This window comes from Toxorhynchites rutilus, chromosome 3 (genome assembly GCF_029784135.1).
Source record: "Toxorhynchites rutilus septentrionalis strain SRP chromosome 3, ASM2978413v1, whole genome shotgun sequence".
NCBI classification, from domain to species: Eukaryota; Metazoa; Arthropoda; class Insecta; order Diptera; family Culicidae; genus Toxorhynchites; species Toxorhynchites rutilus.
The window spans coordinates 153050394-153068654 of record NC_073746.1 but is presented as its reverse complement, the minus strand read 5'-3'; the positions used below and the strand labels follow the sequence as shown (position 1 = coordinate 153068654).

General features: G+C 37.4%; 1 protein-coding gene across 1 annotated transcript in view; it reads right to left on the bottom strand.

Moving 5' to 3' along the window:
• Window positions 1-17339, bottom strand: part of LOC129775139 (carnitine O-palmitoyltransferase 1, liver isoform) — a 67468-nt gene extending 50129 nt beyond the window's left edge. Inside the window, exon 1 of the mRNA XM_055779470.1 lies at window positions 16986-17339. The gene's annotated coding sequence lies outside the window, so the exon portion shown is untranslated. The remainder of the gene's footprint in view (window positions 1-16985) is intronic.
• Window positions 17340-18261: the final 922 nt, after the last annotated feature.

The window sequence follows — 18261 nt, the reverse complement described above, 5'->3', positions numbered from 1 at the left end:
GAATATGGCATGTCAATTGTGTCTATGCTAATTTTTAAAAAGTACGCCGCGGAGTCTTCAAAATCATTTTCAAATTTCCTCATTACAATTGCTTATTTCACTTCGTATTTTTGTTGCTTTTCTATTTAATCAAGTTGTTTTGATTTAATCCTATTTATCAACAGGACTCAACTAAACTCACAATCTGATTTGTCGGAATCTTCCCTTCTCATTCGGGTATTTGTTATATTCGGGCAAATATATATATATATATTTGTTAAAATGTCGCATTCGGGTTAATTCCCACTCGGATATATGTTGCATTCGGGTATTTGTTACATTCGGGTGAATGTCATTCGGATATGTGTTATATTTGGGTAAATGTGTTTCGGGTGAATGGGACACAACCCGTGCGACACAGACTCTTCCCTGGGTGCAAATGTTTCTACTTTTCTGGCGGAACGAGGGGGTGCAAATCAACTCTTCCGCCTCGGGTGCAAAAGCTTCACTCGACGCCACTGGTACTTGCATAACATAGGGCGCTAGAACGCTGATCGTTGGAGAGCCACGATCATCGATTTTCTTGTACCACAGTTAAAACCCCTAATGTAGAGGAGCTATGATTTCGACAGGACGGCCCAAATCCCGCGCGTATCGTCATTGATTTATAGGAAGAAACGTACAGTGAATGAGTAATTGGACCCGTGAATTGTCCTCCAATTGGCAATTTAACGCCGTTTAATTAATTTTGTGAGGCTATATCGATAACCCGCAAACGATTGACGCCTTGGAAGACAACATTTACCCCATTAACACTAATCTACGGCCATCAATGTTGCAAAAAGTGTTTCAAAATCAGACTTCCCCGAACCATATGCCGGAAATCATATCCAAAAATGGCGAGGAATTATCTTCTGTACACGGACAACTTCATGGCAATTCACCATGTATATATATTTCAACTATGAACGATCTCGTAGAATGAACAATATGCAAGTTTATCTGCATTTTTTTATGTTATACAGAAACGGGTGATTATGTTAATTACTAGGCCATCATTTGGATATACAGTTGAGCAAAATACCCTTTGAATCAGATCAAGCTTTAAAATAATATTTTGATTAAATGGATCCCTTTCATATTAATGAAGAACATGTAAATTGTCTCTTTTAAAGTTACGGTTTTAAAGGCCCCAAATGAAATTAATCGTTGTACATTCCAAAATGTTTTTATTATTAGTCCACGCCGTCTTGAAGGAGCAACTATAAATGACACAATTTTGCATTCTAATCTAACACTAGACACAAGTACATATACTACTTATCTCTCGCGGCTCACACTACACCACGCTGTCCAAAAAAAAATTAAAGTATCAAAATAAAATATACCGTGTACACATACGATTCAATATTACCGATGCAGTAAAAAAAAATTATCGCATCGACCAAAAGCACCGCCAAAAAATCAACTTCCACGAATGTCGCTAATCTCGACAGAGTAGCGCAAACCGGATCGGTCAAGTCGAATGTACCATCATCATCGCAGAGAATTTTTCCTACCGACCGCATGATGCAGCTCAAAAGCGATACGGAGAAACAACAAGTTGACCGGTTGGACTTTGGACTATCTCTATTTACGTCATTATCTCCACGTAAATATACCACGGGACCCCACGCTACAACGACAAGACAGACTGACTGTTCGTACATGGTGTCCAATCGGTGTGAGTCTCACTGGTATATCTCGTCGAGCACGTTCCGCTCGGCCAATGCAGACGGGGGTACAACACCAGAAACAAGTGCACAACGATCTATGTGGCAAAAATAAACATCCAAAGCGTGGTGGAAGGACAAGCGGTCGAAAAGATAATTGACGGACCGAAGAGAACAATGTTTTTCGCTAACTCACATGGTAATGACAGGCCTCCCAAAGGGTGCAAACAATACATGATTGAAATTCTAATTGGAGTAATCAATGCAACGACCGCTGCTAACGAATGACTGTTCTTCAAAAAGCTATTTCTATTCAGATTGTTTGCTACATCTGAAGTAGGCAAAATTGTTATCTTCTATAAGCGCATATCAATTTACGTTGTTTAATTTTTTTCCTACTGATACAGGTTTAGAGCCGGTTTTAACACACCCGCCTCTCTGCATGTTCATTGTATGCGTTTTATCGCATTGCGGAATGTTACACACCCACGAGTATAGTAGTCCCAATTGATATCAAATCATTGATTTGTAGTCTTCCTGTATTTTTAGGGAGTACATTTTTTTTTGACGTAGGACTACGTCTTTCATTTCTATACCGGGGTGTAAAATCAAAGTTTCGAAAACGAAAGCGTTACGCCGGAGACCGAGATTTTGAGCGTTAATAGCTCCTAAACAACTGAACGAAATGGTATGATAAACACTTCATTCGAAAGATAAAATGTCTACGCGTTATATACTTGTTACTTTTTGATCCAAAAACTTGTTTCAAAAGTCTTAAAATTGCTTTCAAAACAGGCTATTGAAATCACCAATCGGTATATAAGCGAGCGGCGCTCGGAAATCCACTCAGTTCTAATTGAACAGCGATTGGAGCATGTTGTCGCTGTTGCGGTGAAGCTCTTTATTTATCATGAAAGCGCGGATGAACGGTGTCACCAAGAGCCTGTTTGTGCACCCTAGGCCAGAAGGGAATCCATCAGGAGGAGAGTGATGCCACAAACGGTTCCCTGGGAAGACATCGCTACACACACATACACGCGCGGCTATTAACAGGTGGTTATCGAGTTGGCATTAACCACTGGTGGGCTTCCAGTATCGAGGAAAATGTGGAAATATCTAATCGTTACTGAAAATAATCTGCCAGTTCCTTTGGGAATTTTCAAAATATATTCATGTGAAAGAGTTTAATTGAATGTTTTCTATCCATGTAACACTGTGACCAAATATGTTTCAATCAAGTGCTATTAACAGGTGGTTATCGAGTTGGCATTAACCACTGGTGGGCTTCCAGTATCGAGGAAAATGTGGAAATATCTAATCGTTACTGAAAATAATCTGCCAGTTCCTTTGGGAATTTTCAAAATATATTCATGTGAAAGAGTTTAATTGAATGTTTTCTATCCATGTAACACTGTGACCAAATACATTTGGTTTTGTGGTTTTTCAATCAATCGCAATTAACAGCATAGCTTCAGAAGATAATTCTTCCCCATCAGTAGGATATTTCCGTATCCAATATTGTATGCGCCCGCAATCGATTATTGCTCATTCGCCGAAAGTTCCGGGCTCAGAGAGTTCATTCCCCTATAGTTTGCCTTCCAAATTGCCATCGTAAACCACACCTTCTCTCGATTCAATCACACACAAAAAGCATACTTAAGCGATATTCTGGTGGTGAGACACATTCATTTTTCGTGAGGACATCGACAAGACAACATCGTTGCCTAACGTGCTGGAGGAGGTGGACGGCGAAGGATCGACATATACACGCGCAGAACTCTTTCCGTTAGGATGCCATTCAGCATCGAGAAAGTTCCGGAAAGATCTAATCATTGCTGGAAAATAATCTGCCAGATCCTTTGGGAATTTTCAAAATATATTCATGTGAAAGAGTTTAATTGAATGTTTTCTATCCATGTAACGCTGCGACCAAATATGTTTCAATCAAGTGCTATTAACAGGTGGTTATCGAGTTGGCATTAACCACTGGTGGGCTTCCAGTATCGAGGAAAATGTCGAAATATCTAATCGTTACTGAAAATAATCTGCCAGTTTCTTTGGGAATTTTCAAAATACATTCATGTGAAAGAGTTTAATTGAATGTTTTCTATCCATGTAACACTGTGACCAAATACATTTGGTTTTGTGGTCGAGAAAGTTCCGGAAAGATCTAATCATTGCTGGAAAATAATCTGCCAGTTCCTTTGGGAATTTTCAAAATATATTCATGTGAAAAAGTTTATTTGAATGTTTTCTATCCATGTAACACTGTGACCAAATATTTTTCAATCAAGTACTATTAAAAGGTGGTTATCGAGTTAGTATTAACCACTGGTGGGCTTCCAGTATCGAAGAAAATGTGGAAATATCTAATCGTTGCTGGAAAATAATCTGCCAGTTCCCCTTAGAATTGAAAATTACATTCAAGCGAAAGAGTTTATTTTAATGTTTTCTATCCATAAAATATCCATATATTACATTTGGGTTTGTGATTTGTCAATCAAGTACAGTTAGCAGGTTAGCTTCTGAAGATTATTCTTCAGAACAAGGTTTTTCGTATCCTATATTGGATGCATAAAACCTTGTGCCTCCAACGTAACGCTCTCGTTTTCGAAGTCCCCCAAATATTCATTTATTCATTCATTCAGAATGGATTTAGATTCAACTTCGAACAAATGATCTCTAAATCAACGATAGTCCTACGTCACCCTTGCGGTTATACCATAGATATAACCCACTTCCTGTTTTTTTATCCCATTTATTTATTTCAGGCTCATTAGCATTTTAGCTGTAACAGAGCCGAATTTTAAACGTGTACATGTCACATGGTTATCATATCTATAATTATAGCACATTACATTACACAGTTGCCTTTCGCCAGTATTCCTTCTATACCATTGCATATGGTACATTTACACAGTAGCCATTTAGGCGTAAGAGTATTCTGTATTGTATTTTTCTTCCATTATCCAGTTAGACCACCGGACAGCGGAGAAAGTTGATTGATCATTGTTGAGCTATTTATAGAACAGCCGCCCGATGTGTCTTGCAGAGCAGAGCAGTTGTATGGATGAATCGATCTTATTTCGACCGTGGATCGATCTCCGTCGCTGATGATTGTTGCGTGGACGTAGCTATTCTGTAACAACACAAAGATGGTCAATGAGGGTCCCGAGTTTTGAACTCACGATCGATCGCTTTCTATGCGAACGCGCAACCAATGTGGAGACCCCCTAGGGAGTACATTTTGTAAGTGCGTATTTACTTAAGTCTGTATTTTCGATAAAACCTAATCTATTGCGGTCACAAGGTGAGATTTATCAACCGGTGTGGTCACTCCCTCTGCAAGCAATAACATTGTAAGTATTATTATTTTATTGTCGTCAATCAAAATTGTATACCAATACATTATTAATACTACTTAAAACTACTTACTTAAAACTAAAAAAAAAAACTAAAGAGAGCTGGCTGGATAAATTATCCGTTTAATTCAAAAGACGATTTTAACAAGTTACATAATAAATTTTTTTTTATTTATTTATTTATTTATTTATTTCGTCAAACCAGCGTAGACTAAATATGCTGCCGAACAATTATAGTGAAATTTAACAATATCTTATTCTATTCAAATAGTTTGAGCATTGACCTTGACATGGTTACATCAATTATTTCACTGTGTTCGTTACAGAGGCTCATCATACGATTAACTATATTATATTTGGCATAATTCGTTCTTCGGTAATCTATGTAGAAACTGTTAGGGTTTCTCTGGTGTCTAATCGGTGCGTAAAAATTTAGGTTTCCTAATATTTCTTCTAAGTCCACTCGTTGTGATATGATATTCATAATGAATAGAATCATGGCAGAGTTCCGACGTTCTTTTAGGCTTTTAATATTAATTAGCATACAGCTAGCTTCATATGGAGGGAGATGATATGAAGACCAGCCTAGATTACGAAGTGCAAATAATAAAAATTGTTTTTGTACAGATTTAGTTCTGTCTTCGTGTGATGTTATATAGGGGGACCATACAATACTACAGTATTAAAATATTAATAAAGACATTGTATATTACATACGTCAGATCAATTCTCATCTGACATATGTAATATACAATGTCTTTATTGTGTACGGATCGTGTAAATGGTAACTAAAGCGTTTGATGAAGCTCAACATATTATTTGCTCTATGGATGATTGCATTATAATGATCAACGAAGGTTAGTTTTGAATCTAAGACTACGCCTAAGTCTCTTACTCGTTGACATCTACTGATGGGTTGATTTCCCAGCTTAACGCTCAATGGTGTTCTTCTTCTTGTAAAATTCATCAAAGTGCATTTCCTAACATTGAGCTGTTATAAACTCTTAGTGCACCAATTATAAACTATGTTAACTTTATTTTGGAATGTTTGAGAGTCTTCTTCATTCTTTATTTCCAAATACAACTTTATATCATCTGCGTGGATAGGTGCCTTAACACTATTAAGAAAAACGCGAACGTCATTAACAAATAAAATGAACAAAAGTGGCCCCAAATGAGAGCCTTGAGGAACTCCGGATGTAACAAATATTGGTTTTGAAATTTTCCCATTAAATCTTACCATTTGCGTGCGGTCAGTCAAATATGATTCTAGCCATTTCAATAGCTTGACTTCTATCCCTATTTTTTGAAGTTTAAGAAGCAGTAATGGTATATCAACACGATCGAAAGCCTTACTAAAGTCTGTGTATAGAGCTTCAACTTGAAGACCATTATCCATTGTATTCAAAGTGAGTGTGACAAATTCCAGCAACATTGTTGTTGTTGATCGTCCTTTGAAAAAACCGTGTTGCTTATTCGTAATTCGTGTCTTTAGTTGTTGAAAAAGTTTTTGGTTTATTATGGCTTCAAAGAGTTTTGAAATGCAAGAAATAATTGCTACTCCACGATAATTTCTTACATCGGATCTGTTACCGGATTTGAATATAGGTACAAGGAGTTTTTCCATATTTTTGGGAACCTTTCTGATTCCAAGGACTTATTGAAAAGCTATAAAAGTGGATGAGTTAATTCAGATGCCAAATTTTTTTATAAAAACCGGTGGAATTCCGTCAGGACCTGGCCCTTTTGAGACATCAAGCTCATTTAATGCGTCAAAAATTTCAATGTAAGTTAGTTTTCTGACTCCAACATCACATGGAAATTCTGGAAGAAATGCAAAGAAGTCACGATCTCGGTCCTCCTCAGCTGTTTCAATATAAACTTCTTGAAAAAATGTTGCAAAGAGGTTGCAAATTTTTTTCTGGGTCATTCCCCACGGTATCGTCAAGGTGCATGCGTGATGGAAAACCATTGCTTTTTAATTTTGTTTTTATGTAATTAAAGAAACTTTTCGGGTTAGACTTTATGTCCGACTTTGTTTTTAAGTTGTAATCTTCAAAAGCGATTTTAACAGTTGAGTTGAGCTGTTCGCAAATGTTCAGATATTTTTCGAGATTAGCGTCAGATTTGTATTCCTTATAAATTTTATGTGCCATCTGTTTTTTTATTTTTTAGATTCTTTATGTTTTTATTAAACCAAATCGGATACTTTGTGTTTATATTTCTCCTTTTTCGTCTAGTTGGTATCTCCTCCTCTATAATTTCATTGATCATCGAGTAAAAAGTCGTCACTGCTACTTCAATGTTTCCCACACTTCTAAATATATCCTGCCAATTGATATAGTTAAGCTTACACCTAATTGAATGGTAATTTGTTTTAGTGTAATCAGAGACTTCCTCGAATTCATATTCAAATGGTTTTTGCGTGCTATCTATAAATATATAATATTCGATAGCTGTGAGACTTCATTTTTCCAAAGTGGAGTTAATAATTCAGTCACACAAAAATCTTCGGTCATATTTGTCAACAAGAAATCCAAGAAGCATTTCTGTCGATTACGAACATTGTTTATTTGATTCAACCCAAGACCGGCTATTTTATCAAAAATAAATTGCAGAGTCTTATTATCACCAAGAACTGGAAGCAAAATAAATTCATTGTCAAAATCAGTGACAAAGTCCGCATTTCGTTGATTGAAATCTCCGTATATATGGATTTTTGATTCTGGTGCCAAGGAAGATAAAATATTTTCAGCAACTTCGAAGAATATCGGTATCGGTTTCGCAGGGGGCGACGAGATCTAAAGATCGACCACTATTAATAATACAAGTTCATATTTGAAACTTTCAAAATACTGCATAAGTTGTGTTACGTGAACCAACGTAACAAAATTAAAAATCAATTATTTTCCCGCAAATTTCGGCTAATATTATAAGTTTTGATAAAAACCAAATGAAAAATGCTTCTGATTCTCTTCGTTTAGACTACGGTTCTTATGTTTGCGAACATGTAATAGGCCCAGGAAGTATACAGCCTTATTCTTGTTTACGCCCGTCTCTGATTTTCGTTCTGAAGATTCGATTCGAACAGTCCGTTCGAACGAGACTTCTTTCAAACGTTTACGAACGAATGTCGATGTAACCAGATTCACTTAAGGTGAAGGTGGAAGCTAGCCACAAATGGCTGCCACAATGGCGCTCTTTTCTCTCATCTCCCTCCCTTACCCCTCGCCCGAAAATCAATAATTTTGCGAAACAGTGTGAGGAAAATGATCATTTGCACACACTTCCCACCAAGTAATATTAACCAAACTCTGAGCCTTTCCGTATGACATCAGGCGTACCTCAAGGAAGTCATCTTGGGCCATTTATTTTTCTTATATATCTCAACGACATCAATACCATTCTGGAATGCAAAAATGAGCATATGCAGATGACTTCAAACTGTACTATTTGATTAATAATGAAGCCGACGCAGTATTTCTTCAGTCACAAATTGACGCTTTTAGTGCTTGGTGTGAAACGAACAGAATGATTCTGAACCCAACCAAGTGCTCTGCGATATCCTTTTCTCGTAAGCGCTCTGTCGTTCGTTACGACTATAGGATTGGAGATATTACTCTTGAGCGTGTTGACTGCGTTAAGGATTTAGTAGTCATGCTCGATTCTAAGCTTACGTTTCGTGATCATATCGCATATATTGTATCAAAAGCAACTAGAACACTCAGATTTGTGTTTCGCTCAACTAAGCAATTCACGGACATTCATTGTATAAAAGCAATTTATTGCTCCTTGGTACGCTCGATTATTGAGTATGCATCAATTATCTGGTCACCAGACTACCAAAACAGCATTCAACGCATTGAGACTGTTCAACACAAGTTTGTCAAGTTTGCCTTACGTAGATTACCTTCCCAATGTAATCCCAATGATCTACCAAGCTATGAGCACCGCTGTAAGCTCATCGGACTCGATTTGTTACATGATCGCCGTAATATTTCTAAAGCCTGTTTCATCTCAAACCTGATATTGGGCCTGATCACGAACATCACTTTCACGTCACTTACACTTCACTTAATCTTTTTTGTGTCTATCATCATTGTCACGGTCAGTTGCGTGTCAAAATAAACTCCGTGAAGTGAAAGTGTTCATTCCCGTTTATAAGAGACATGTTGGTTGCATAATGTCGGGTGTTTCAACGTTGTGTCGATTGCATAATTAAGGACGTTTGAACGTTATGCAGGCAAAATTAATACAGCGTATGAGATAAAATTCCAATTAATTAATCGAATATTTTAGAATGACAAGTTTGCGATTATACCTCGATGATTAGTTTGCTGAATCAAATGCTTGGTTGCTCGGGAAAAATGTAGTTGTTGAACATATGGGAATGTAATTCTACGCTAGAGATAAAACATGACTATTATGTTTAATAATCGAAATCTCACATACTCTTGTACTTAGCTCTGTCTTACTCGTTTTAATAGTGAGAAATATTTAGAATCATTTTTTATGAACCGTTTCTACAATTTAGATGAATAATAATATCTTCTATATCTCAGAACAAATCCGAATTTATCCACCTCACGATCAGTATAATCTGAGCTACTTCCATATGGGGTTCTGAAGTTTATTCATCTTATCCTTTCCATTCTCGTGTAATTTGATATACGGGACATGAGGTTTGATTTAATTATTTGAACAGAAACTGGTCAGGAGCATAATCCTTATAGAAAACATCTGATGAATTTCAAGGAATTTGAAAAAAACGGAAAGTGATTCAGATTTTCTTTAGAAGGATATCAAAATAATGGAAAAAGAACTGGATAAGAATTTAAAAACAGTATCTTGCGAATGCTTTTTTTGAATTTAAAAACAGTATTTTGTGAATGCTTTGACTCATTTTTTCCTTGTTTGAAACTTATTATCAATTTTTTAATATTTAATAATTTTAGTATGTCTTCAAAACAATACCGTTGAAAATATCTATAACGTAAAAAGTTATAACTATCGTCCTGATTCTGGTCTGGGCCGACAATTGTGAATGTTTCAATTACAAAAAACAGGAAGTGGGTTATATCTATGGTATAACCACAAGGGTGACGTAGGACTATCGTTGATTTAGAGATCATTTGTTTGAAGTTGAATCTGAATTCATTCTGAATGAATGAATATTTGGGGGACTTCGAAAACGAGAGCGTTACGTTGGAGGCACAAGGTTTTATGCATCCAATATTGGATACGGAAATATCCTACTGATGGGGAAGAATAATCTTCAGAAGCTATTCTGTTAATTGCGATTGATTGAAAAATCACAATTCACAATTTGGTCACAGTGTTACATGGATAGAAAACATTGAGAGAAACTCTTTCACATGAATGTAATTTTAAATTCCCAGAGGAACTGGCAGATTATTTTCAGTAACGATTAGATATTTCCACATTTTCCTCGATACTGGAAGCCCACCAGTGGTTAATGCTAACTCGATAACCATCTGTTAATGGCACTTGATTGAAACATATTTGGTCACAGTGTTACATGGATAGAAAACATTGAGAGAAACTCTTTCACGTGAATGTATTTTTAAATTCCCAAAGGAACTGGCAGATTATTTTCCGGATCTTTCTCGATGCTGAATGGCATCCAAACGGAAAAAATTCCGCGCTTGTATATATGTGTGTGTGTGTGTGTGTGTGTGTGTAGCGGTTGTTTCGAGATCTTCCCGGGGAACCGTTCTGGCCTAAGGTGCACAAACAGGCTCTTGGTGACACCGTTCATTCGCACTTTCATGATAAACGAAGAGCTTCACCACAACAGTGGCAACATGCTCCAATCGCTGTTCAATTGGAACTGAGTAGATTTCCGAGCGGCGCTCGCTTATATACCGATTGGTGTTTTGCCTGTGATAGCCTGTTTTGAAAGCAATTTTAAGACTATTGAAACAAGTTTTTGGATCAGAAAGTAACAAGTATAGAACGCGTAGACATTTTATCTTTCGAATGAAGTGTTTATCATACCATTTCGTTCAGTTGTTTAGGAGCTATTAACGCTCAAAATCTCGGTCTCCGGCGTAACGCTTTCGTTTTCGAAATTTTGATTTTACACCCCGGTATAGAAATGAAAGACGTAGTCCTACGTCAAAACTAGCTCTGCAATGTTGAAAAACTTTACAGTTATTATTGACGTAGGACTACGTCTAACCGGAAGCTATAGGGGGTGAAATGGAAATCTAGACACTGAACAAGTAGGAAAAAATGCATGATTTGGAACGCTTATAACTCGAGCATTTCTCAATAGATCGCAAAGGTTTTTGCATCAAATGATAGGAAATATATCTACGCATCTATCATAACGAATAACATTTCATTTTTCATGAGATAAATAATTGAATAATTGTGAAATATCAAGCATTGTTCAAATGCACTATGTGCTCATTTTTGATTGGTCCATTTTGTGCTCCTCAAATCGAACCGACCAAAACGGGCAACCAGAGCAGCAGCGAAATAGAATGAACCACTATTGGAAAGGAAAAAGAAAAAAATGAACGAAACATTGGTCGCAGTCTCACACATGCGTAATTCTCGAGCCAGACAGTCAGCTTAAATATCCCCGCTCCGCTGCCGTAACGACCATTCTCATTCAAACCGTACACCACATCGGTTCGCATCACAACACATCAACAAACCAACCCAAGCAGCCATGTCTGGACATGGTAAAGGAGGAAAAGTGAAGGGAAAGGCAAAATTCCGCTCGAACCGTGTTGATCTGGAGTTCCTCGCAAGGGTAGCTAGGCCGAGCGCGTTAGTACCAGTGCACCAGTCCACCTAGCCGGCGTTATATAGTTTCGGCCGCCGAAGTGATCGAGTTAGCTGGCATAGCTGCTCGCGACGATAAGAAAACCCGCATTCGGAACAGAACACATTCGGTTCGGTGGACATCAAGACAACAGGCAGTTGCAGCGAGTGGCGAGTGGCAAACGCAATCGCAAACGGCATCAGGTAGCAGAAGAAAAAAGTTTGTTCTTTATACAAACTGCTTTGGTGGCAAATCCAGAACAAGGCGGCATCGAGGGCGTTCGAAATGTTTTTTTTTTTTCAAAACCACGAGTACTAAGTTTTCTAAATTGAAACCATTCCATAAAACAAGGCGCTTTTCAGGGCCATTAAACCTTCCAAAACAGAGTTTAGGAAATACAGTTCAATGCTTTCTAAAACATCCAAAATAATAATAAAACACAAATTGATTTTTCCATAATTTGTTTGCTATGATCTGATGAGTATGTGAATTTGGCAGTGGTTCTGAGCTTATTTATAGTTGGGAACTTTCCTGATTATTCAATTTTCACCAATTCTTAAATTGTTTCCAGATTGAAAGTACAGTAATTTACAATTAGTTCGACATTTAGCTAATTGGACGGACATGTAATGCGACTTATTTAGTTGGACATTTTTGTAAACATAGAGATCCAAATTATGACCCCACATTGAAAGTCGACACTGTACCACTGTCATCGCAAATGTTCAATTACAGGTTAAAATCGCCTCCAATGCAACACTGAGTGGTGCTTCGGCACGTCGCATTAAATATAATTTACTGTACAACATGTCACAAAGCTGGATGGGAAGAAATTTTGCAACTGTGAAAGCTGTGGCGAGTGGCAACAAATCGCTAAACAGGAAGGTTTAGCCGAACAAGATGGGGATATCGAGTGATAACAAAACAATAAACTCTTTAGATTGAAGATAATTTTGTGATCCTGAAAAGGACCCTTTTTAGCCTGCATGTGAATCCAACGAGCGAACAAATTGTAATGAATGTATTTTTTTGCCATCGCTCCTTTTAACGCTCATTCGTTCGTATCGTTGGACTCGCCCCTCTGGCTGAGTCTGCCAATTTGTCTCTATCCTGTGAGTGTGTACCGCTAGAGTATAAAACACGCGGACCCCAAAAAAATATCTTATTTTCTTTCAAACCGTAAACCCGTGTGGTTGTACGGCATCGGCATCGTGGACGTAACAAAGGAGGACAAGTTAAGGGAAAGGCAAAGTCTCACTCGAACCGTGCAGGTCTCCAGTTCCCTGTTGGTCGCATTCACTGATTGCTCCGCAAGGGTAACTAGGCCGAACGGATTGGTGCCGGAGCACCAGTATACCTAACAGCGATTATAGAGTTTCGGCCTTCGGAGTGTTCGAGTTGGCTTGCAAAGCTGCTCACGACAATCAGAAAACCCGGGAGGCGATCTGGCGTAGTGGTAACATCCATGCCTCTCACGCTAAAGGTCACGAGTTCAATTCTCACTCCCGACATTCTTCCAAAAATGGAAGTAAAAAGTGACGAACCAGCCAAATGAGTTGAAAATCACTATAATACAGATAAAAAAAAAAAAAATCAGAAAACCCGCATCAAGAACAGAGCAGCTTCGGTTCGGCGCTCTTCAAGGCAACAATTAGTTTCAGTGAGTGGCAAAGTGTTTCTCCGGCACGTCGCATTAAATGTAATTTACATGTCACAAGCTGGATGGGAAGAAATTTTCCAACTGTGAAAGCTGTGGCGAGTGGCAAACGTAATAGCTAAACAGGAAGGTTTAACCGAACAAGATGGGAATATCGAGTGATAACAAAAACACAACACCAAAGGTTCTTTTCAGAACCATCAACATATTCACGACGGCGCCAGTGGTTGTATGGTTAGCGTAACAGCCTCACAATCCGATCGGCCTGGGTTCAATCCCAGCTGGCGTCGTTGGGATTTTCTGAGGCGAAAAATCTCTGGTTACGTCTTCCTTCGGAGCGGAAGTAAAAGAAGTTGGCCCGGCTCATGAGTTGTTGAGTCTGATAGGTAGGAACAGGTGGAGTCGCCTCCCTGATGTCGGTGATTGGCACTAAAGTGGCGGAAATAGGCCGACGAAAAATAAGCGAAGATAAAAAAAAAAAAAAAAAAAAAACATATTCATAAAGAGTAAACAGTAAACTAATCCATTTTTCAGATAGGTAGGTATTCACGTAGGAGAAGAAAATAAAACAATATATTTAAAATATATATTTAACAAAAGCTGTCCCCTTTGTATAGTCCTACGTCATTCCGGTTATGTCCCCGACATTACCCACCCGTCTTTTTATATTCAAAATATCAACAAATCAACATTATACATAATCAATCATGATCGAAATGAGCGTCATTCTGCCCATGATTACATAGGAGACGTAATGACCAACACCATTAGTGTTGGGAAAACGCATTTTTGTTGTTTTTTCGCCTGCATGCAAATTTCTAATGAAATAATCTGTCCAGTTGAAGGATATTATCGGCAAAAAGAGTGCCTAGGAGATTTTGCGGATTGAAACATATTTTTTCCATTTGGAAAACGCTTACGTCTATTTATGCGGACAATCAATCGGTTCAATGAACATTTGTTCACATAGCTAGACGTAATCACCAGGGTGCCCTGTCTGTTGCGTTAGTATTTACATTTTCGATAATAGTCAAAACGTCTCCGTCGGTAGTTTCAGTTGTTATCGGATAAAATCAAGGAGGTTTGGAAGAAATTTAGTGAAATTGCTGGAAAAGGTACTCTGGATTTGTTGCGAGTCTAGAATAGTACTATTTTCCTAAATACTCTGGGATATGATAAGAACAGCAGGTTCGTGTTTTAAGATTAATTGAATCCGCAATGTTGGTAATTTGCAACATGATTTACCGATATCACGATGAGAAATTTGACTCAAACGCATAAAGATGGTGGAGTGACTTACACCAACAGTGTAAGTAAATGCTGAGTATGTGGAATAATTCGATGTTGAATCCGAGGAGTTATAATGCTAAGAACCAATATTACTGATCTGATTGTTTCATTATCTACTTGAAGATTCAAATACAGACATTTAGGTAGTTATAACATAAAAAAAAACACAATTGCTACTCTTTGTTCATTGTTCAGTGCAGTGTACGAAAAATAGTAATTATATGAGCAGTGTTTCAATGGTTTTTTTATATTCATCTATTAGGAAACACTAAGTAATAAGACACTATCGTGACAGGCATGTTTGGACTCTACGAAGAATGTGATTCAAATGTAGATTTAGCTTAGAGCACATAATACCCATAATTGTTGATTTTCGAACAATGTATGAAAGCTGTATGGAACTACGTCTGTTATGTGAACAAACAGTGATTTTTCGGAAACGTTTTTTCAAAATTGCTCAAATGTTTTCGAAAAAAAAAGTTTGTTTACATGTTGAGCAAACGTATTACATTGCGTAGGATGCAAAATGGCGAAAAAGTCGCTTTTGTTCATTTTGTCGCTTACGTCTCCTATACAAACATGGGCAGCATTGTGGCAGCCATTTGTGGCTAGCTTCCACCTTCACCTTAAAGTGAACCGTTTTGCCCACCTCTAGTAGAAGTGCTTCAAAGCGCTCAAAGTTTCAATTTTTAACCCTCGAAAATCTTCCTTTTTTTGTCAAAAATTATCTTTTCACACAATAAAACGGCCGAGTGCCAAAAATTAAATTAGAGATAACAATAAATCTCGACGTTTCATGCGATTTGAAAACACTCGGCATCAAAATATATAGCTATTTTTGAAAATCCCGATGTCATGTCGGTCTACTTGTAAATCCACTCCATTTCACTTACAGGAAGAACTTTTTCCAATCATTTAAAACATCCATTCAGTCCAATCATTGAGAATTGATTTAGATGCAACTTCCAACAAATGATTTCTAAGCCAACTTCAGAATAATCTCCAAAATTAAATAAACGAACTGCTATTTCATAACGCCCTTCCGAGAAAAACTCAACAGTTTCGACTCATTCGAAGATTAAAACTTAATCGAATCGCCATAAATCCAAACCCAATGACCGTGAAAGCAATCTTGTTCTTCAAAACGGTGAAAATGTTATGAATATTTTGAAACTTCCACTGCAAGCGGATGACCGCCATCAGATGTTGAATTGAAGTTTTGGCTTTGGATGGTTTACGGTATATAATGTTTTACAGTACATAGTGATGTGTAAGAATTTCAAGTTACGGCAACATTTCTCAACCAACATCCACTCAATTTGGGTAGACAACTGATCACCACGGTGTCTTGCTTACTCCCCAGAAGCAAATTGAAGGTTGTCGTTGGCTTTTGAAAGCGACGAACCACGATTTAAACAACATAATATAACTGGGGGCAAATGCATGTGCGCGATTGGATGGTATCCGCACATGGCCTCTAAAATCGACTTCGAATAGCAGCAAAACAAAAAAAAAACAACCAAGGAGCATTCGCACACGGCGGTTTATTTTCTTGATCTGTGCGACGATGTTGTCGTTTGTGGTTCTTTGTATTGGCCATTGCATAATCAATGCAAACAAGTTTCCAATCGAACTATTGGAACAGCATTTGCATTTGGAGGTGTGGAAGAAGGAAACAGAAGAACACGGAATTATCATGATTGCCTCGAATGAAAATCGTTACTTAGTTCTGAATGATATTTTATATTTTATTAGACATTTCGATGGATTTTCGGCCTCTCATCAGCATGTATATTGCGATAATAAATGAAAACATTTATTGGAAAATACAAATTAGAAACTATTACGCTATAATTACATGTTTTAGATAAGGATTAATCGTTTTAGTTTAGTTTACTACAAAGATACCAATATTCTATAAGTATAACTGTAATAACATCAGTGATAAAGGCGTTGACCGAAAGGTTTAGTGCATAAACATTCATCACACAAACAAAACATATTCGGTTCCATATTTGTGTGTGGCCTTGATTCGCGAATAAATGAATTGCAAGCACCCCTAGCTATCGCCACCGAACCAAAAGAGCATTCGAAAGTGGGTCAATAATAATTCAACCAAAGCATGGTCTCCAACATTTACTACGAGGCGAAAACTTTTTGTTTATATTATTCTGATGCACGTTACTTACCCAGAAGCGGAAACCTTTAGCTGGAACACTAGTAAATCCGATGCCGAAACTTTAGAACACGACAATTTTCCACTTTTCCTCCGATAGAATATATTTACGGAAAACCGTGCTATTATTAGAAAGTCAACGCACTCGGAACTATCAGTCTGAAGTTGGGCAAATATGCCGGACAGTTGGACACTTTTGAACTTGTTATGCTATCAAACTATTTTATTATCAAATTTGAAAACTTTTAAAACTCTTTTCCCCTTGTGTTAGGTATGAATAATTAGCAAATATAATTCAAAACTCTAATTCCGCGAGGAAATATATTCCAAACACTACCACAACAACACCATCTCACGAAAAACTGGAAGCAATTCTCGCGTAACTTTTGAAAAGGTCCTATGTAACAAATGTAAACAAATCGAGTTAATGGATGCACGCTATTAGTTTTCAAGGTTTTCAATCATTGAATGTATTACAAAAACAATCGTTCACGTATCTATCTTCTTCATCTTTTTATCGCCGATACAATTTTAAGCGCCCGGTTGTTACTTCGGACGCTTCTTTCCTTCGACGCCCGAAACGTCCGAAGTAACAAAGCAGTCAAAACAATACGAAGTCGTACTTCGGTCGTTTCGAGGTTTTGTTTCTTACAGATGTTGTTCAGGGGTTAGACATCAATTGAATATAGGCTAGCCAAAATCAAAATCAATATGGCGTCATTTGTTTATCAACATATCATTTACGAGGATTGAAATCGAAAAATGCGCTGCTTTATTCTAACTGCATGAGCGATTTTCATATTCCTGTTTCACATTGAGGTGTTCACATTTAACATGGAGTTTAAAGTTAGCCACTATTCGACTATATAACCGCACCGAGTTGTACACAACAGTAATTGATTGAACCAAAATGTCAGTAAACCGCAGCAATATTGGGTACACTGGCAATATGAGGGATTTGACGTTTTAGTCGTACCCCTGGTGTTGTTACCGATTTCAGTGCAATTCGGCGAGTGATAACAATAATAATCTGCCTTTAGAATGAAATGCTGTTATTTGGATTGTTGTTTAGTAGTTAGTTTCAAATTCTTATCGTGCAACGTAATATGTCCAATGTGCAAATGCGGGTAGTCAAAACGTCCAATGTAACATTTTTCGCTCCTAGTCTTCAACTTTAATCTCAAATCACGGAACAACAGTTATGATTGGTTTTTCAGAGTTATTCTTGACTGCTAGTGGTGAAAGTAGCGATAAAGATCGAAAGCTTTTAAGACAATTCGCGGAATAAT